At 37.3% G+C, this 22,557-nt stretch overlaps 1 protein-coding gene across 6 annotated transcripts in view; it reads right to left on the bottom strand.

The window, feature by feature from the left end:
• LOC124133591 (arrestin domain-containing protein 2-like) overlaps positions 1 to 22,557 on the bottom strand; it is a 148,545-nt gene that overhangs the window by 88,826 nt on the left and 37,162 nt on the right. For 5 of the 6 annotated variants that reach the window (XM_046498035.2, XM_046498033.2, XM_046498037.2 and 2 more), the window contains exon 2: positions 16,395 to 16,489. The gene's annotated coding sequence lies outside the window, so the exon portion shown is untranslated. Of the gene's footprint in view, positions 1 to 16,394; positions 16,490 to 16,765; positions 16,962 to 22,557 lie in introns of those variants that run through there. The other variant, XM_046498034.2, reaches the window with a different exon arrangement.

Raw genomic sequence — 22,557 nt, 5'->3', positions numbered from 1 at the left:
TTTATACATAAAAATAATAATACAACGCCATTATATAAAGTTATGAGAGACGATACAAAACTAGATGATATATACAGATAAAAATGTTTCACCCATATAACAGTAGCTTTCTGCGTTGTAATATTAAGAAGCAGGTTTTGGCAGTGAAATATACCTCATGTTTAAAACGGACACACAATTTCTCATTGTTTGACAGGTTTATAAAGTTTCAGCTGTTATACTCGTAAATAATGTAGATCCTAGATCATCGTATGATGAACATTGGAATAAAACATATTTTTCATCTTCAGTATGATCATTACAGCTAAAGCACACTCTGTCTTCAACCTTTAAATTGATATATCTGCCTGTCGATTCTTAAAGGTACAATACCACATCTGAATTTTGCCAAGGCAGAATGGCTACTCCGGGGCATACAGGTCTTGACATAGTTTCCACAGCAAAAACAATCTTTAAAAATCTTATATGTATGGAGTTTGCTTATACCAGCATGAACATTACTGTTCCATAAAAGCTCCTGCCAGCTAATCAGATATTTTTCTATAAGGACACCTTGTATTTTGCTGGAAACAGCTTTCGTACAGCACACAGTATACTACTGAAAACAAGACAGGAAGTTACAGTTACATGAACTGTAACGATGCCATAGCAAGACTGAAACATTACCTGAAACAGATCCATGCTTTTAAGATTTCATAAAGACTGATTCCATCGTTGGAAATGTCTTACAATACTTCCTTCTTTCCCTCATAGAGAACAAAAAGCAAAGATAAACCTGAGTGGAATGGTCTCTGCATCAAACAAAGAACTATTTACACAATGACTTTATACCATGATGGGATGTACGCCTGATATTTCAGACCTAGCTGAGTCATGTCCGAACTAAGAGCTGCTTACTTGATGACTTCCTTGCATGCAAGGCAATGATGTATGTCTATTAATATACTTAATGATACCAAAAATACAATTCGGATATCAATTCATCAATGAAATTCCAGTTTCCCTGTCACCTAATGAGGATTGGTGGTTAGTGAGACAGTAATTGAGCTTCTTGATTGCAAAACAAAGCTGGATAGATCATGAGCACAATACAGCATGGCTTGATACATCATGGGGCTCACGAACACAACAAAGAAGAGACTGTGCCATGCTGACCAAATAAGCCTTCTCACAAAATAAACCACTTAGCACAGATTTTCATAGGGCATGTGCATGTGCAATCATGACTTGTGTTACCATGCTTGTTCCCATACACTTCTGGAGTAGCACTTCACCGACCTCATTTTGCATAAACAATTGTTTCAATTACTACAGCAGAACACGGATATAATGAACATAGAGAGAGCAAACAAACAAATACAACAAACTGTTAAAAAATCCCTGATTTATCTCCTTTATATTATCATATAAAATTTACCGACATAACAAACTCTCTAAAGCAAACTAACGTATATAGCGAACTTATGTCTGATCCCCGACATGCCCAAATACCACTAATTAGCGACGTGTACTGTGAACTGAGAAATCTCACTCAGTGTCAAGTGTCACTGTCAATTGGCTGTACGCAATCAGCGGCGATCACTTGTGATGATTCAACCTTGTTAAACTTGTTAATCTTACCTGTCCATGTAATTGGACTTATCTTGTCTGTAAAACACTGCAAATACAAGTCAATGCCCTGAAGCATGGCTCCCAAAATTTACTTACATTTTTAATAAACTTAAGTTTTACAATTACACAATTTCTTCCCCAGGTCAAAAACATTATCAGCTAATCATTCAATAATATTATTCTGATATAGTAATAATTTCAGATACAATTTCTTCCGACTATTGCATCAAAATGTTTATACTTTTTAACTGAATCATGTAGAGGCGGAAGGAAACATGTATAAACGTGTATGTGTATTGTTTTGTTTTAGCCAAGTTGACGGATGTTTCCAGAGCGGAAACACATATATAACGAACAACGTATATAGCGAACTGATTTCTCTGGTCCCTTGTAGTTCATTGTATCCATGTTCTAGTGTAGTTTTATTAATCCACAAACATATGGATACATGTATGTATTTGTCCATTTCCATATTGGTTGTTTGGTTGGATTGTTGTTTAACGCTGCACTCAGCAATATTCCAGCTATATGACGGCGGTCTGTAAATGATCAAGTCTGGACCAGACAATCCTGTGATTGATAGTAATTGGGACCAAGTCAACGAGCCTGACCACCCAATCCCGTTAGTCGCCTCTTACGACAAGCATAGTCGCTTTTTACGGCAAGCATGGGTTGCTGAAGACCTATTCTATCATTTCCATATAGCATGACTACTTATTGCAGTCTGTAACATTAGGTAATATGTTTTTCAAAAATAGGTTGCACAGGTGCATGTTTTATGTAGTTAAATCGAGCCCCAATTCCTCATGATAGAAATTACTTGTCAGTAACTCTTTATATTTTCAGAATGGGAGAGAGGCTGCACAGTAACAGAAATCTGTTATCAATATGAAAATCTGACTTTAACAATAACTAGGTTAGGCTTCTTGTTTTAAATGCAGAATTGAACATTGTCTTCCAAAACATCAAGATCCGTGGTCAAAACAATGCCAAAAAACAAAAACACTTTAAAGGTGTTCTCTTTCAAAACTGATTTTGTACATAAAAACAGAGCCACACAGGTCTGAAGCACACCTGAATTATGAAGAAATAATGGCAGCCATATTTAAAGTCACATCAGAAATCTGTGATCAGTTTTAGAGACACCATTGCTGGGATCATTGATGCAGAAGTCTCAGCTTCATAGGTCTTGTAATTTCAGAGAAGATGTTGATAATGCAATACAGCTAGACAATTGGGAACTTGACGGTCAAATGTTGATAACAACATATGTCAAAAAACATACTATGTTGCATTGGTTTCAGTATCTAAACATACATATAATACTTGCAACCAATTCTTTGTTGTTTAAAATGAATATTTCTGATACCACGCTTTGTTCTTTTTGCAAATGTTATGATGAAACTAAATAAATGTAACCATATACATCATATGAAATTAAGTGCTGAACTTGTATTATTTGGTGTTAAAGAAAATATTGTTACTGACAAAGTTTTTGATATCTTATTTTAATAGCTAAATCTTTTATATATTTCTGTCGATTCAAAAAAACAAATATTTGCTTCGCAATATTTCAAAAAGATGTTTGTCTGAGATACAAAATTGAGAAGAATATAGCCTTTACAAATGGTAATGTAGCAACATTTTATAAATCATGGATCTTTTATCACATATTGTTTGAAGAAGCAGAACAGCAATAACATATGTATCTCTTTCTCATATTTGTTTCTTGCCAGGATCAGTGTTTGAATAGTATTTTGAATGCTTGACTGTGTGTATGTTTAGTTATATTTCTTAAAAATCACCTTGGCACCATTTCCAATACTTGTATTTAATTTTCCCCAAATGTATACATACATTGTCTTCAGAATGTGAGGGTGACCATTGCCCTGGATGGCCATCCTCCTCATGTAACAGGGAAAAGGTGAAATAAAATGTATAAAAAAAAACAAAAAAACATACTATGTGTTATTCCAACTACCACATATTTGCAGCATATCAAATGTCATCATGATACATGCCGAAATGGCTGAATAATAAGGCAAAAATGACATTTTCAATATTGAAACCTTGGTGGCCATGTTACAAGTTGGATCAGAATTCTGTCCATTTTTTGTGATAGCTGGGATAATTCATGCAAATTTTCAACTCAACAGGTCTTGTTGTTTCAGAGATGTCAGATGTCAGTTAACAACAATGTGCAGCACAAAAGATATCGTGACTTTCAAGTCAGGTGAGCTACAATGTTGAGCAGATGATTTTTATGAGAAATGAAAAATCTTTTCTTATTAAAAAATGTAAAAACTTTCCAGTTGTTCCCACATTGACCTCCATTAATACAAGCTATTTCAGATGCACTTCAATAGGTGAAAGAAGACAGACTTGTTTATCACTGATGGCAGTCCTCTCCTCAGTCACTCATTGATCATAAACAGACCCACCCACTCCCATTTTGTCTTATGTCAGTCATTGATTAGCAATTAACCCCAGCTCACCTCCATTCTGTTGTTGTAAAATGTCAAGCATTGATTGTAGTTATCTCCAACCATATTTGTAATAAGTTTCATTTCCATCATTGATTGATAATTACCTCCCTAAATCTTTTGCTCCTTTATTTGTGAAGAGTTGGCAAACATAAACTTATGGTTAACATTCATACAAAAACTTTATCTGTCTCTTGACGGTGCCAAAAGTGTAGTGACATTACAATTATTTCCATTTTATATATTTAGGTATTGTACAACTATAAGGAAACTATCCCGTGGGAATCCTGCAACAGAATTAGTACTCAGTAACCTGACTGCATGTATGTTTGTTGCAAGAGGAGACAACTCAAATGGAGTGAGTGGTCAGGCTCTGTGACTTCTGGTTTGTCTGGTCCAGACTTAACTAAGTACAGGCAGCTGCGATATGGCATGATCATTGTTGACTGGCATCAAACAGCATCAACTCACTCACTACAAACAACTTATCCAGTGTGTGGTGGAAATATCTTGTGGCATTTATGACATCATTGTATCAATATTTATTACAATACAAAAAGTTGGCAAATACTCCTTTCTGCTGAACTGCTACATCTCTGCACTCAACCTGAAGCCCAGACTAACACTTTAATAGTCCATGTAAACAAATCTTTAAAATAATGGTAATTTGTTTCATCAAAAAAGATAATTCCTCTTCCGCTGTTTCAAGAAAACTGGACTTGGTTTTGTTTGATCTAGACTTGGCTAGGCATTTAGTAAATATATATTTACATGAAATAATATGAATATGTAATAATAACATCTATATATCTATCTATATATATATCTGTATCTATCTATATAGAAATATATATCTATTTATATATCTCTATCTATCTATCTATCTATCTATCTATCTATCTATCTATATCATCTATCTATCTACAATGTATATATATATATATCTATATCTATACCAGGTATATATATATATTCCACAGTCACAGCCCAGGACTACTTGAGGCCAGAACATGATATATATATATATATATATTCCACAGTCACAGCCCAGGACTACTTGAGGCCAGTACATGATACATATATATATATTCCACAGTCACAGCCCAGGACTACTTGAGGCCAGTACATGATACATATATATATATTCCAGTCACAGCCCAGGACTACTTGAGGCCAGTACTTGATATGCATGGCCTTCCAGTACCAAGTTCACACATGGTTCACAGGCTATCTGCTGTCGGAAGCAACAAGGTGCTCCACCACAGGGATGTGGAAAGCAGCTGCTCAAGCACCTGGCTTCCTCTGTCCATGGTATCTTACCTTTATCTAGATTGTGTTAGAGTTTATATCCTGCCAGTAAGATATTTCACTGGGGAAATGTATAGATTAGTCATTAGACTTGACAGTCAATGGTAAATAGGTGATAAGAGCAATTAATGTTTAACTATACATGTCCAGTCGATCAGTATTAAAGGACTAGCTTTTTAGAAATTATATCATTACTTTTCATCAGTAATAAAGCATATATACCTTCATCTTCATTAAGAAGAAACAAATCATTTTAAAGGCATTTTAATAGTGAAACACTGTTTAAACATTTACTTTATTTGACAACAAAAAATGAACCAAAATTAGAAAATTCAGATGAAGTCAACTTTTCTCACAAATTCTTTGGTCCAGCCTTTTTTCGAGGTGATCATGAAAAAGGAAGCAATTATATATATATATATCAATTCTTTGGAATTGAAAATTAAATCACAATAGCAAGGAGACTGATATCTTCAAAGGTAAATCATACATTTCAAATATTCCCTTGCCGTTTCCGCCTAAATGTGATAATGCATTCAGCAAGTACAATTGGCCAATTAGAAGTGTACCACTGAGAGATTTAAGCCTCTTACCAACTCTCAATGGCCCAGAACAGACTTCATCCAAACCTTCACTAATTGTCTTGCAGACACCATCGAGTCATGACCTTTACATTTTATGGCAATTACTATAGCCAGTTGAGCTGAAACCTGCATTCAGTGTAAGCTTCTGGATCTATCTGGAAAGCTTCATGCCAAGATGTGGCAGTTCTATCAAAACCAGGCCTCTGAACTTTCCTTAATCCAGGGCATGCACACACACATGCCCAGCAGGACATACATAGCAGAATAAGAAATATTACACTTGTCAGTGTAAATTCTGCAGGAATTAGGATTTCATCATGTTAATATCAAATGTTACACAACTGTGTGAAATCCATTTTGTAATCCCATTGATGTCACAAAGTGAGTATTAACTTTCATTTAAAGACAGAAAAATAAATATTTCAAAAGGTTTGTGTGACACTTAAATTGTTTGGCTTATAGATCAACCCATGCCAAACTGCAGTGACTATACAATAGAAAGGATTCATGCATCTGTGGTTCAGCATGTTAAGGAATTTTAACAGACAAGACCCATGAGGTTCCAGGTTAGAAATGGTTTTCAGCAACCCATGCTTGTTGTAAGAGGTGACTAACAGGAGTGGGTGGTCTGGCTCGCTGACTTGGTTGATGCATGTCATCGTTATAATCCCACTTCAGTAGATCAATGCTCATGATGTCATTCACTGGATTGTCCGTTCAAGATTTAATTATTTATAAACCTTTGTCATATTGCTGGAATATTTCAGAGTGCAGTGTTAACCAACATTCAAACATATAAACAAACATATGTCAGTTGTAGCTGAATGTTAGCAGTGTAATGATACGGTGACACAGTATTGTATCGTGATACTAGGCCCACGATACAATACATCGATTTACAACTCCTGTATCACAATATATAAGAGTTCTTACATTGCAAGTTATAGCGCTGTACAACACATAGATAATAACAGAAATTGTTGACATATGATATTGTCATGTAGAACACACATTCCGAGCATCAAAGTGATGATTCACGCATAAGAAACTCTGTGAGAGCATGTCACATGAAACCTTTATGCTTTGCATAAGGTTTCAGCATCTTCAGGAGGGTTGCTAAATGTCTTTCATCTTAAACATGAATGTTTGATTCTGATTGACTGAAAGCCATTCCATTATTTTCAATGTACCCCGTTAACATGTGACGTACATTCCGTTTGTTCCCAACATCACAAATGGTACTTAATCTACAATATGAGATGAAAATATTGCATCTTTATTGCTGAAATTAACAACTAATGAAAACATAATTTCTGTACACTGGAAACATTATGCAATTAGTGAAGCTCTCTATGCTCAGGTTAGTTAAACCTTTAAACATTCCTCAAATTGTATTCCATATAATTGCATGATCAGACAGGGACCCATTCTACAAAATGCTTTCAGCACTTCAAGCAGTTTACACTGACGTGTGGGAACTACTAATTTAATAATTTCAGGCGCCATTTGAGACAAATTGGAAACGATAACATGTATTGAGACTCATACAACTTTCCAGTAATACCTTTCTGAAATAACTAAAAAATATTTTTTGGTAGTGTTTTTAGAATAGAAATAATTCACTTTTTCATTACTAGTTAAAGAATATAGCTTATCTGACTGGCCATCACTGTCTTGTGATATATATACCCGTATCAGTCAGCAGGTCAGGGTGTACAGATGTAATATGTGATGCAACCTCACTTGTTGTGTCACAGCTGAACCTGTTCATGGTTTGAGTCCAATGGCAAGTCTCAAGTTAGATCTAACTGTCACACACTAATATTTCACTGAAAGAACTTATAATGATAAAATTTCATTACATATGTCAATAGTTTACAGGATTGTATGAGGTGAATGTTCGAGAATGCCCCTGGACCTTCAATCCTGTGGGGTACATTCAGTAGAGGTGTAACGATACAGTGGGATTACGATACAACACATATTCGGATACTTAAGGGGTGCAACATGATTCGTATAAGTTATCATGATATAACATTTATTGAGGGGCCTGAAGTTAGCAGCGGGTTCGTTATTCGTTTTTCTAATAACGAAAAACAAGCCAGCACTGGTTTCGTTATTCAAAGGCTGTATATTAAACAAATACAGTAATGTGGTCAAATACACCGAAACCCTTTTAATGTATGACAGCAGGTTCGTCTTACATCATCATCCAAAAGCTGTTTAGTTTTTCAGTACTTTTGAATAACGAAAAACTAAACTGCAGCATTTTAGTTTTCAGTTGATGTCCAACAAATTGACAAATGTGAGGTAGTCTAATCTATGTTCAAGCAGGTTTTTAGTTACTTAGTGCTGTCCAGCAACTGGAATCTAAACAGCACCATTCATCTTTTATCAATAACACTATTCAGTCGGATTCTTTTTGGCAGTTTATTGATGAATCAATTTAACAAATGTTATATTTGTGAAAACACTTTCTTAATAAAGTACAGATTCTCGTACCTTTTTAGGTTGAGTCCCATTCCGGATTCGAACCCACACTGCCAGAGTGAGGCACCTAATCGCCAGCACACAAAATCAGCGATCTAACCCACTCAGCCACCGAGGCTTCCACAAAAATGGAAATCCGATAACTGGTAGTCTGGATCATGTACTTTGTGTAACCCTCTGACAAGTGTAAATTGGTACGGATCCCATAGCCGAAAACTAGGAACACACAATGCCATTTAGAAAGTAGTTAAATGTAACAAATGTTACATTTGGGATGACACTGTCTGAGTAAAGTACAGATTCACTTGTATACAGATACTTGTAAATAAGTACATAAATGAAAACAGGAGCAGATTTTTTATTCCATTTATTTTTTTATTTTCTTAGACATGAACTGAATAACGAACCCAGTGCTGGTTAGTTTTCTTTTCTCAAAAGTACTGAATAGCTTAACAGTTGTTGAGATATAGACTATCTTATATTCAATAGAATTGTTGGACATAAACTGAATAACAAACCCGGTGCTGGTTTGTTTTTCGTTATTCAAAAGTACTAAATAACTAAACAGCTTTTGGACGTTGTCATATATTAAATGAGTTTCAGTGTATTTGATGACATTACTGTAGTTGTTTAATATACAGCCTTTGAATAACGAACCCTGTGCTGGCTTGTTTTTCGTTATTTCGTTTTTCGAATAACAAATAACGAACCCACTGGAAATAAGGTTTCTTATATTTGTTATATATACCAAGTCTGAATAATGAACCAGGTGCAGGCTTTTTTTACATTATTCGAAATACAAATAACGAATAATGAACCCAATGGAAATAAGGTATCTTATATTTGTTATATATACCAAGCTGGAGCCGGGGCACTGAGAATGTTATGCTTTTTATAGCCAACCAGGAAATACAAGAGAATCTGCTTAAGCTGGTTGATTCACAATTTCTGTTATTATTCATGTGTTGTACACCACTATAACTTGCAATGTAAGAACTCCTATATATTGTGATACAGGAGTTGTAAATCGATGTATTGTATGGTGGGCCTAGTATCACGATACAATGCTGTGTCACCGTATTATTACACTACTAACATTCAGCTTGTAAAATCCCATACATCTCGCTACTGACACATGTTTGTTTATATGTTTGAATGTTGGTTAACACTGCACTCAGAAATATTCCAGCAATATGACAAAGGTTTATAAATAATTAAATCCTGAATGGACATTCCAGTGAATGACATCATGAGCACTGATCTACTGAATTGGGATACGATGACATGCATCAACCAAGTCAGCGAGCCTGACCACCTGAAGGACAGACCTGACCTGGATCTTCATGGGTATTGATACATTGTCTCTTTGTATCTGTGCCAGGCACCACATAACAACTCTCATGGCACCACATGCATATATCTAAAATATTAATGGAAATTTGTGTGCCAACATAATTGAAGTACAGGTGTCAGCACTTCACTGAATAATGATCAAAAGTACCTGTCATCAGTACAAGAAGTAGACTTCCAAATTGTGAACTGTTTAAATTGTATCCATCTGATTTAATTCATATTGCTCTCAACAATAAGATACTGTGAGTGAGTGAGTGAGTGAGTGAGTGAGTGAGTATGGTTTTACGCCACTTTTAGCAATATTCCAGCAATATCACGGTGGGGGACACCAGAAATGGGCTTCACACATTGTACCTATGTCGGGAATCGAATCCAGGTCTTCGGCATGACGAGCAAACGCTTTAACCACTAGGCTACCTGGGCGCCCTAAGATACTGTGCATTAGATTCTATGTGTATGTGCAGTCTGCAACTACCAAGATTAGTCCGAAGCTTGAGTCTAGTAAACATTTATTTCAGAGCAAGCTCAGGTAATCATACATGTAGTCCATATACTAACACTTATATCTACTGAAAATGAGATAAGTTTGGGCTTGTAGATGATTTTGGCACAGACTGCATGGGCTGCAGCTATTCTACAGATCACATGCATATCTAAACAGATTCTTCTCCATAAGGGGCGGACGGGTAGCCTCGTGGTTAAAGCGTTTGCTCGTCACACCGAAGACCCGGGTTCGATTCCCAACATGGGTACATTGTGTGAAGCCCATTTCTGGTGTCCCCTGCCGTGATATTGCTGGAATATTGCTAAAAGCGGCATAAAAGCATACTCACTCACTCACTCTTCTCCATAATCCCTTACAATACCGGGTGGATCTACAAACGTTTCAGTAAGCCGAGACAATTGTTGCAGCTGTTTTACATATTTGAATGACACTTCGAAGTGAAAAGTGGAACACAACAGTCTGAAAAGCATTAAAATTCAGTGGCTGAATGCCAATTTGAGTGTTCACCATAAAGGTTGTACACAAAATAATTTAATATGCAAGACCAATGGGACAAGCACAACTATCACTGCACAAAAAGAAAAATATTACTATTTGTTGTAAAACAAAATTAAAATATTTATTTCACACCAACTGACCAGGATTTTTCCTTAAACATCCATAAACCAAGTTATACAAAAGATCTGGCCTAAGGGAATGAGTCTGTTTTCATCAGCTTTAAGCAAGACACATTTCAGTTCGACAACAGCCATTTAGTTTCATGTAGAAGGAAAGCCCGATGTGATGCAGGTCCTAGAGACTACAACATTGGTGGAACCCAGGAGTATGGTGCTGACAAACCAACACCCGGGGTGCCTGGTCATCTAAAGCGCTGTAATTCGCTGAAAATAGACACATCCGTTGGGAATGCCAGAAAACCTATGATTGTGAATTCAAATCCCAGTTTGCCCCAAGGTTTGTCAGCACCATATCCTTGCTCGTGGGTTTCCCCAAAGTGGAAAACATCTACGACTTTGGGCTTTCTTCTCACATTAAGCAGCTGCAGCTTTAAAACCCAACTCACTCACTCAAATGAAACTGAGCTATTTAGACAATCTTCAGGGTTAGAACTAATAATATTTTCAGGAAGCCCATCCGATTGCATGGCAGGAAAATCGAAAATATGGCAACCCAAATGTTATCAATACAACTACTGAATTCATAATGCATATGTACTCAATACAATATTTTATAGGAAATATTATGAATGTCAGCAGGAGAAATCACATACCTGAAATATGCCTTAATTGGAGTTCCTTTTGCAGACAGAGAGAACAAACGAGTCGACCGTGCTGACCAGTAGCCAGCTCGGAGTCATGCTATGGGCAAGCCTCCTCCTCTTTCCATCAGCTGCACTGGCAACACGTGAACACCTGTTGGTACATACGACTACAACTACCGAGCTGACACCTGTGCCATATGTTTTACTGCTTCAGATCAATACCATTCCCAACTGCTGAACATAGCTGCATACAAAATACACACAATGATCTTGGTGTCTGATTGTGTCAATTCAATAAAAGCATTGTTACAAAGATGCATGTCAAACTGAATACAAAAACCAATAATTACATCAGTGTACAGATTCTAATATCCCTTTTCCTCCCAGACTTTAAACACTGGTCTTTAGCCGAGACAAGTAAAATTACGTTTGGTCTAATATGATCTGATATTAGTCCATATCTTGAGAGTGAGTGAGTGAGTTGGGTTTAAAGCTGTTGTTAATAGTGTTCCAGTTATATCACGGCATGTCAGCTTGATGTGGGAGGAAAGCCTGAAGTGATACGGGTATGGTGCGAAAAACCAAGCTGAACCCAGGCTGAACCGGGAATGGAACCCACGATCATGTGTTTTTGGTGTGCCAAAGTAACACAACCCTGCAACAGTGAATTGAGGCGCCTTAGACGACTTGGTCAACAGGATAGATCTCATGATTAGATCATCATACAATGGGTTCTCGAAATTTGCATCTTTCGAAGTCAGAAATGTTTCTAGTTTAGAAAATATAAAGACAAATACTGTGATTGCGATTTGCAAGTGGAAGTGATGAAAGCCACAGAGCTAGGTCAAAATATTTGTAAGTGAGTATGAAGAACAGCATTTAAAAAGGAGTGCAGCAATATTCAACAAGTTTATCAAATGCCAAACTAATCTCCTGATGCTAAAAATGCAGGCAATATAGTCTGGGTAACATGTATTGTTTAAAATGGGACCCTTATGGCCATTTTTGCAAAGAAATTCTTTTAAATTGTTACTGTTGTAATATAGATCTGAGCAATACATGCTGAGCAGCACATCAGAATAAGAAAGAGTAAAAATATAAACACTGACAAGAGAAATAAATAACTTTTTTGTAATAGGATTATTGAACCTGTCCTTCCTGTGAGCAGTCTCAAGGGCTGCCATAATTCCGCCTCCCCTCCAGCAAGACGGAGGTAAACACAGGAGGGAACTGATTGACGAGGCTAACATTATTGAAATGAAGCATGCAGTTTTCCATCTTCAGGCTATTGTTAGAGGTATTGGTTACATGCCATATATCGTTGGAGTTTTCCATGACTGTTTTGCTTATTTTCCCAGAGGTGTGCTACTACACTCTTTGTAACAAACTGATTGCTAATTGTACACGGCATTTGCATAGCAGAATCCAGGCCTTACATGTTATGTATTGCTTAGGATAAACAACTGTTTTTGTTGCTGAGAAGAGGCCACGGTTTGAAAAGAAGCTTGTCTCAATAGCCCCTGGAAATAACAGTTTCTGAATTTCACCATCTGTTTTTGTCTTACAAAGAAAAACAACAGCCTCACTGAAGTCTATACAAAACATTTTTTAAAATTATGACCTTCCGAAAGCTTGTCTTTGTTAGCCGTTTGTTCTCGTTGAGGTGATGGGGTAGCCTAGTGGTTGAAGCTAGGGTTTTATCTAGGATTCCAAATTAAGTGCCCTTACAGGCAAATTGGAAAAATATATATGTTATTTTGTTAACAATGGGGATTTTTTTAAGTTCCTATTTTCAGAGATATTTTGACACTGCATTGCAACATTGCATTCAATGCAATAATGCAAAATTAAGCCTCTTTCTCTTTTTTGGTTCTGTTATCAATGGATTACAAGTCACCACGGCCAAGCCATCACATTAGTTATAACAATATAACATGAAATAGGGAATTTTTAATTCCCACAAGGGAATTTATGCTAACAATAGCTACAGACTTGGGGCTGAATATCGGTCTCTGGACAGGGCTAGATAAATCCCTGATAGCTTCTGCTTATCATGCCGAAGGACAGTGTTTTTATTCCCAGCCTTGTTACTTGTTCTGAAGCCCATTTATTGTGTCCACAGATGTGATATTGCTGAAATATTGCTACAACATTGCTAGAGGTGGCGTAAAACTGTAGGGCACGTATATGATATATCTCGCATGACAATTGATATAGACATAGCAATATGCTGCCATGCCCAGGGGTTGTTAGCCTAAACCTTCAAAACTGAGGGTCCAGGGAATCCCAACAACTAATTTCAAGGGTCCTTACAGGAGATATGAGGGTCCTGTAAAGTAATGAAATGGCATAGTGTACTGTACCATAAAATTTGATAATTACTCTAATTACATTGGGCATGGGCGGATGCAGAGGGGGGATGCACACCCCCCCTTTTTATTTCGAAAAAAATCTTTATTTCTGTATAAATTACCAGCAAAGACAATAAATAGATCTTAATTGTGCACCCCCCCTTTTCAAAAAAGCTGTATCCGCCCATGGTGGGTATTGATACATGCATGTCATTGTCTCTTTGCATCTGTGCCAGGCACCATATAACAACTCTCATGGCACCACATGCATATATCTAAAATATTTGATGGAAATTTGTGTGCCAACATAATTGAAGTACAGATGTCAGCACTTCACTGAATAATGATCACAAGTACCTGTCATCAGTACAAGAAGTAGACTTCCAAATTGTGAACTGTTAAAATTGTATAACAATAAGATACTATGAGTGAGTGAGTGAGTAAAATTTGATAATTACTCTAATTACAGTGCCTTTATAATTATATAAGAATAATGAATATCATTGTGATTCCCTCGGGATGCAATATGTATACACAATATGTATTTATGCAAACAGGGCACACTCTTCTGTGTCATTTAAAACCCTGCATGCACCAACCTGGAATAAACACTTATCAGATACCTAATATGTATATGAAAAAACTCTACAATAGCTACAGGGAATTGAACTGTATACACAAGAAACTGACTTGCAGTATACAACTGTAGTCATGGCAGTCCATGTAAGAAAGAAGACAATAAATCTTAATTCAAGTGGGCAACACAGCCGATGCCAATGCTGAAGTTGCATAAAGTAGTGAATTTCTTTTTAGGGAGATATGGATTTTTCGATACTTCCAGTAATCCTGTTAGACATTGTCCGTTATTTCTAATTTCTTGTACATGTTTAATGATTTGAACAATTTCAAAAGTGTCTTAGGCAATTCCAATACCTTTCTAGAGATTAAACTGACATAGACAGATGAAATAATTCTGAGTAATACAAAAAAACACTGAATCCAGTAGACAGAAAACAAATTACCACACTGATAAGGTTCCACAGAGGCTAAATCATCCTAAATCAAATGGATTATTTGATATATGTAAAAGCTTAATATTCGTTTGTTACGGAATGTTTAACTAAGGAGTAAGTGTATCGTTGAAGAAAGTTTAGAAAGTTTAAGCAGAAAGGAAGCATTATACTGTGTGTATTGACTTAAGATAACCTCGGTGTCTGTAGACAAAAGCATTAGCTATTGTAATTGCCCCATGAGGGGAAGACTGCTTGCTGGAGAAAATAAGCAATCAGTTTGTCCCGGTTTGCCAAGAATCCTAAATTATGTTACAACAGTATTGGAGCTGTGAGGCTTTATGTAATAGTGTGTAAAATAGCAAAAAATGTTAAACAGGTCTGCAGACTATGATTGTCTTCTTATAAGCATGGGAAAAACAGTAAACAGACTAACTGTTATTCAGGTTGAACTAAAAGGTAGAAGTCCTAATGGTGTATCTAGAAACAGTATTGATAATCAAGTTTCAACATTGACATATATATATATATCCACAACAGGAGCTACAATCGTGTTGCCTATGGCTACATACTGTAACAAACAGTGTGCTCATTATGACATTGACACAAAGGACTACAAACTTTACACAATGTTGCACAGATTGTAAGTCAGTAGTCTGCACCACCTTCACTAATTCATTATATGCAATATTGTTCAAAGAACTGAGTTATTCAATGAGTGGGATATGAATAACCACATACCCAAGTAGAATGTTCTTTTCAGCTGCTGTGTCAATTTTAGTATTCAGCTATGTAATGATGTATGTAATTTGCATAGCATCATACAAAGAAAAGAATATTATTTTCAGATGCCAGCCATATACCTTGTGCAGTAACCATGGTAACTGAAATCAATAATTCTACAATAACTGTTTTAATACTTTAAAAACATTCAATTTTTTTTTTAAATATTTGAGATGAATTACCTCAATATATGCAAACTTTCGCAGTGGTTCCAGAGAAACAAATGTTGTTATCTTTCGTCCTCATCTCTACTTCTACATATGTAGTAACGACACGGACACATGATATGTAATGCTGTAGATTGCTGTTTAGAATTTTACATGACAACAACATCAATGCTCCAGTGTGTTAACATTCCGTCAGACCACACAGATGTCAATCACACTAAAACAATATGCCAACTTGAAACTGTTCAACCTCAAATGCAAATCCAAATACGTTTAAAACATTAAATGCCACACCCCAAACCAAATGGCCTAGTTGTACACAAAACATGACCGCCAGGGGGCTAATGTCTACAGTTGCAATATTTGCACATTTAATTCAAATGTTATGAATTTTACAGATTAAATAAATATGTAAACAAGTAATGACACATACCTGCTGTTCCCTGGTTCAGTGTTTAACAGGGAAAATAAACATATGTCAGACTCACGTTTTTCGAATGCCTCCCCAGCTCGCTTCCTAAATATCTTGTCACAATCTTCATCTGCTAAATCCGATCCATCAAGAAGAATTCACATCGACAACCTGTTGGAGAGGACGTCAAAACATTCAATTCTCATTGCAATACAGTAAACACGCTATATTGACACAGAGGCAAATGTAGAGCAGTAATTCTTCACCTGGACACTGCTGGATCTGAGGAGTGTCGTCTGCTACATGTAAAACTGGAAGAAAAACTTCGTAACACAAGCAGACGACACGCACCTAAATGGAAACGAATAGAACGTTGCACAAAATCGATAACTGCTCGCGTTCAATGCTTGTCAAGGCGTCAACTCTATAAGGAAATATATAATTTACCTGGAGGTGTTACGAAGTGCGCCCATACCATGGCGAGAGAGCATCGCTACTGTTCCAAGCAATATCACTTCCGGACTAGTATGAACTTTGACCTTGTTCGGGAAAAACACTCGTAGGGGAGATAACAAAACGATTATGTTACTATAAATAACGCAATAGCTAATGAATGGAATCAGGACGTACAGTGAGAATGCTAAAAGCTTAATAATGGAAGTAAACGTATTGGTTACAAATACACTACAGTGGCGGATCCAGGATTTTGAAAAAATGGGGATTGCCTGTGTATTATGAGCATGGGGCTTCCATACACCAGCATATTCGTAATGGCTAACATGAAATATCATTTACATTCTACCAAAACTGTTTAATCGTTCTTATCTTACATAACATAAAAATATATAACAGAACAGGTGAGATCAAGTTGTTTGGCTCCCAAGGTCTGTTTGTATAGAGCGATGAGGAACAAATTTAGAATCTGTTATGCAAGTTATTTGATGTGTCCATAGCAATGAGAATTAGACTAATTTGCTCTTTTCAGCTCTTGCATGTTCTGAACTTTATATACCAAATACGAAAAGGCTAAATATAGAGGTTTTCGGGACGCCTTTATCTAATATTTGAAGACAAGCAAGTCTGTGTACCAAACGGACATCTATAAGACGGATAAAAACAAATATATGGCAAAAAATCATCTTTACCTTCACGGACCTACCGACCTACTTTTTTTTTAGGTGAATAATAGACTTGCCTTTGCATGTGTTTGTGACGGATGCCACATCATTATTTGATAGTGATTCTTAAACACATGTTTATGATATACTCGGACTCGTACAATGGACTCTGCTTTCAGAAGAGACTTCCTCTGATTATGGAAAGGATCGATGTCACTTTTATTCCCAGTATTGGCCCAAAAGGGCTTATATTTAAAGTTGTCCTTTAGTACAGAAACATCAATGAGGGATAAAGTCAACATCACAGACTCAACGAAACCGAGACAGTGATATAGTGATTAATGATGGATCGATACAAAATGAGGCAAAAGGTATAGAAGAATTCTCATGAAACGCACGAGGACCGATTCAGATTATGTTTCCACAAACTAATGTGAACATAAAAACAATTCAGCTATGTAGTTTCATATTTTATACAACTCATATATGATACATGTATGATATCACGCGTTATATGTGCGATAATGTTTGTTTGTTGTTTAACACCGCACTCAGCAATATTCAAGCTATAAGATGGCGGTCTGTAAATAATCAAGTCTGGACCACACAATACAGTGATTGATATCATGAACATCGTTCCACGCAATTGGTATACGATGACATGCATCAACCAAGTCAGCGAGCCTGACCAACCGATCCCGTTCGCCGTTCGACCCGGGTTCGAATCCCGACATGGGTACAATGTGTGAAGCCCATTTCTGGTGTGATATTGCCGTGGTATTGCTGGAATATTGCTAAAAGCGGCGTAAAACCATACTCACTCACTCACTTAAACCCCATTCCACCCCACCTCACCAATTCCCAACATGAGTTTATGTTCCAAAGTCGGTACAATATGTGAAACCCATCTTCGAGGTCAATAACCTTGATACTGATGCATACCTGCAATACAGCGGCATTAAACCACAATCCAATAAGTGCATATTTGTTGGAGAGATGTTATAATATTGATGTAAATGATCCCTTCTTGCGTTAGTATTTACTCATTTGTTTATAACCATAGACTCTGTCTGCAGCCATTTATATTTATCCAAGTTGTTATGTGGCTGTTTGCGTATAACAGATACTTTAGCCGTCAATACGGCGAATCGGTTGAATGAATATTGGCTCAATTTACGAAAATGTAGTGTGTAAATAAGTACACCAACGACTTAATATATGTGTTGACGCACCCCCTTGTTATGGCTTTTCGAAGGTTTTCTCTCTAATCACATGAACAACTGTAAAACGTCTCATTCACTTATAAAAGACAACTTTCTCTTAAAAACAAGCCATCATCTGAGTATTTACAATGTCTGTGTGATGCTACACTCCCCGTTATTATCGCGAGAAATCGCGATAAACATGGCCGTCCGAAAAAGTATGATGCCCGAAAACCTATGATCCGACGATACAGCGTCCGGCACGGCGGGTTTGTAAATTGGTAATGACGGCTATTTGTGAAGGGATTGTCTGAGGGAATAGCTGTCACACAGAAGGAAATAAGCGGCGAGAGGGAAAGTTTGGGATGGGGAAATCTCCACACGTTCTCCCGTACAAAACACACACATGTAGCGGAACAAAAAAAGGAATTGCTTTCGAAACTATACGGAAGTCCATACAACATACAGCACTTAACAGGAAAGCGTAGGAGCGGAATACCATACGTGAAGGACAGTTTGTTTATTTATTTATTTTTTTTTCATAATCTAATAATTTGTTTTAGGTGATCAGTTGTTTGTTGACTTGCAATGTCTTAACACCACTACACTCATTTTTTTTAGCATCAACATTTTTTTTTTAGCTCTCTGGCTTGGTTGATGTAAATAATCGAGTCTGGACCAAACAATCCAGTGATTGACGTCATGGGCATAGATCCATGCAATTGGTATACGATGACATGCTTCAACCAAGTCAGCGAACCTGACCACCCGATCCCTTTAGTCGCCTGTTACGACAAGCATAATCGCGTTTTACGACAAGCATGGGTTGCTGAAGACCTATTCTACCCTGGATCTTCACGAGTCTGTCAAGTGAGCGAGTTCAGTTTAACGCTGCTGTCAGTTTGATGTTGGAAGAAAGCTCAAATCGATGCAGGTCTTAAACGTTTGCCCACAAGCATGGGTTTAGGTATTGTCAAACCTAATCTAGGATTCGAACCAATCATAGGTTTCTGGCAAGCCTAAGAGGCGCTAATTCTGCACAGCAAATTGACGAAAGGGCCAGCCGTGCCCCAAATGTAAGGCAATGTTGAAGTATAGGTGGGTGGTGGACGTAGCGTTAAGATAGCGTTGTAGAACAAGGCCTTGTGTGTCCCAGGAGTTTTTTTTATACTCTTTGAAACAAATTTAACCACTGACGCATGAAATCGCACCTTCAGTAAAGCACTGTCTCGTGCTTTAAATTTCAACTTATGTGCGTTGAAAAAACAAGTATACATAAAGTACAAAACTGACTGCCAGGAGAAATTCAAAGGAGGTTGGCGTTCTCACGCTTCCCAAAGGGGCCTAATTCTTGTGAAAGATATTGTTTTACTCTGACGAAAACAAAACGTATTTCTCATCAAAGGCATATCTCCATCATGCGAGTCATTCGGCATGTTTCTTATCAAAGATGCAGATTTAACAGAGCTAACACTTTGGTTTCCATACAGAGGAAGAGAAATATTGAAAGAATAAAAGTAATCAACTTCATCGTGTGTTTTTCTGCCTTTGTCTTCTTTGTAAAATTAGGATCATAGTCGGTTGGTGTGTTGGGCATAACGCCGCTTTGAACAGTAGTTCAGATATATCATGACGTGTCCGCTTAATGTGGGAGGAAAGTTAAGTGATGGGTCGTGAACATGTCCCACCGATCGATGGAACCCACAAGCACGGGTACTGACAGACCAAAGAATTGAGATTCAAACCCGCCATCAGCGGATCCTGGTACATCAAAAGTACACAAGACAGATCGTAATCAGGTCAAAGTCTTTTTGTTTGTTTAAACGAGCTATACCTTAAGTTCTACTTGACCTACATACGCCACAACGGAATTGCGTTTATCGACACGACATAAATGACAAGTATCCATTATCACTAATGGGTTTAGTAATATGTATTTCTTTGAAGTATTTATATGCATGGGTGTTTATTTGTGCAGAAGATAACCCCCCTAAGGCATTCTAAAAAATATTTATTTATATTTTTAAAAATGAAAATTTTATACTTTTCATATTCAAATTTTGTATGACTAATTCCATACCACCAAAGGGATAAAACATAGTTTTAAAGGAGATGGACATTATATATCACCCTGTGTTTGTTCTGTCATCAAGCTAACTTTGTCTTTTTTGAAAAGACGTATGTCTGCAAAACGACATCTTCTATGCATATACCCGGTTAGCATTCAGACGTTGGCGGGGCGGTCGGGTAGCCTAGTGGTTAAAGCGTTCGCTCGTCACGCCGAAGACCTGGGTTCGATACCTGACATTGGTACAATGTGTGAAGAATATTTCTGGTGTCACCCGCCGACATATTGCTGGAATATTGCTAAAAGCGGCGTAAAACCATATTCACTCACTCACTCATTCAGACGTTGGCCCAAAGTAAGTGATAACGTTGGCCCAAAGTCTGACTGCTATCTGGGTAATCATAACTATTAACATTCTAAGGTTATCAATACATATATATGAATACAGAGGGCACCTTTTTAGCAGGCATACATTTCAATTAACGCGTTTGGCATAATTAAATTAAACTTAATATCAACTTCTCTATTCTTTGTCACGACGTTGAAAGACTACATCTTGCTCCTCCAACATGTCGTGATAAACAATACAGAAGATGACGTCCATAAAAAAAGCGTCATATGATGCCCATAAAAGGTGTCATATAATGTCAACAAAACATGTGATGTCCATAAAGAGTGTTCTATGATGTCCATAAAAAATGTCATATAACGTCCATAAAAAGTGTCCTTGGTTGCCCGTAAAAAATATCATGTTTTCATGATAAGATGCCAATCAAGTAGAAAGGGATCCGAAAACAAATAATTAATTTGTGACCCACGAGGAGACACGGGACCTTATGGATGCTAGGATACAATTGTGCTGTGACGTCATAAGGACGTTTGACGTCAACTAACTTCAGTGACGATCGCTGTGTGTGCGGACCGTACAAAAAATATCTTATTTTTCTGTCGTTAGTTCGTAGTGGAATAAAAACTATTTCAAAACCTTTCAGCATACATGTCTTCTTTCAATTATTTCATAAACAGTCGTATGTCGTAAACTCAGGCCAAATGTTTGATGCCATGTATCTCTGAAATATATAGGAAGTGAAGCTTGTTCCAATGATACTGTAGTTTTAAAATGCCGTGTTTCACCCATAAGGTCTCTGATGTCATGGTTGGCCACATTTGCCGGTGCCTTCCTGGCTGATACCAACACAGCGCAGTCACAGTCCAAGTCGAACCTCGGCGACTAACGGGTATCGGGTGGTCAGGCTCGCTGACTTGGTGGATGCATGTCATCGTATCCCAATTGCGTGGATCGATGCTCATGATGTCAATAACTGGACTGTCTGGTCCAGACTCGATTATTGACAGACCGCCGTCATATAGCTGGAATATTGCTGAGTGCGGCGTTAAACAACATCAATCAATCAATCAATCAATCAATCAATCAATCAATCAATCAATCAATCAATCATCAATCAATCAATCAATCAATCAATCGAGTCAAACTCCGCGACTTCCACATCGGTCTGCTTGGTGTTGAGAGAGGCAAAGACTTCCACATCGGTCTGCATGGTGTTGAGAGAGGCAAAGTCTTCCACATCGGTCTGCATGGTGTTGAGAGAGGCAAAGACTTCCACATCGGTCTGCATGGTGTTGAGAGAGGCAAAGACTTCCACATCGGTCTGCATGGTGTTGAGAGAGGCAAAGACTTCCACATCGGTCTGCTTTGTGTTGAGAGAGGCAAAGACTTCCACATCGGTCTGCATGGTGTTGGGAGAGGCAAAGACTTCCACATCGGTCTGCTTGGTGTTGAGAGAGGCAAAGACTTCCACATCGGTCTGCATGGTGTTGAGAGAGGCAAAG

The sequence above is a fragment of the Haliotis rufescens genome, unplaced genomic scaffold (genome assembly GCF_023055435.1).
Source record: "Haliotis rufescens isolate VD_foot unplaced genomic scaffold, xgHalRufe1.0.p SCAF_5, whole genome shotgun sequence".
NCBI lineage: Eukaryota > Metazoa > Mollusca > Gastropoda > Lepetellida > Haliotidae > Haliotis > Haliotis rufescens.
The sequence above is the reverse complement of the archived record's forward strand: the minus strand, read 5'-3'. Positions and strand labels throughout refer to the sequence as shown.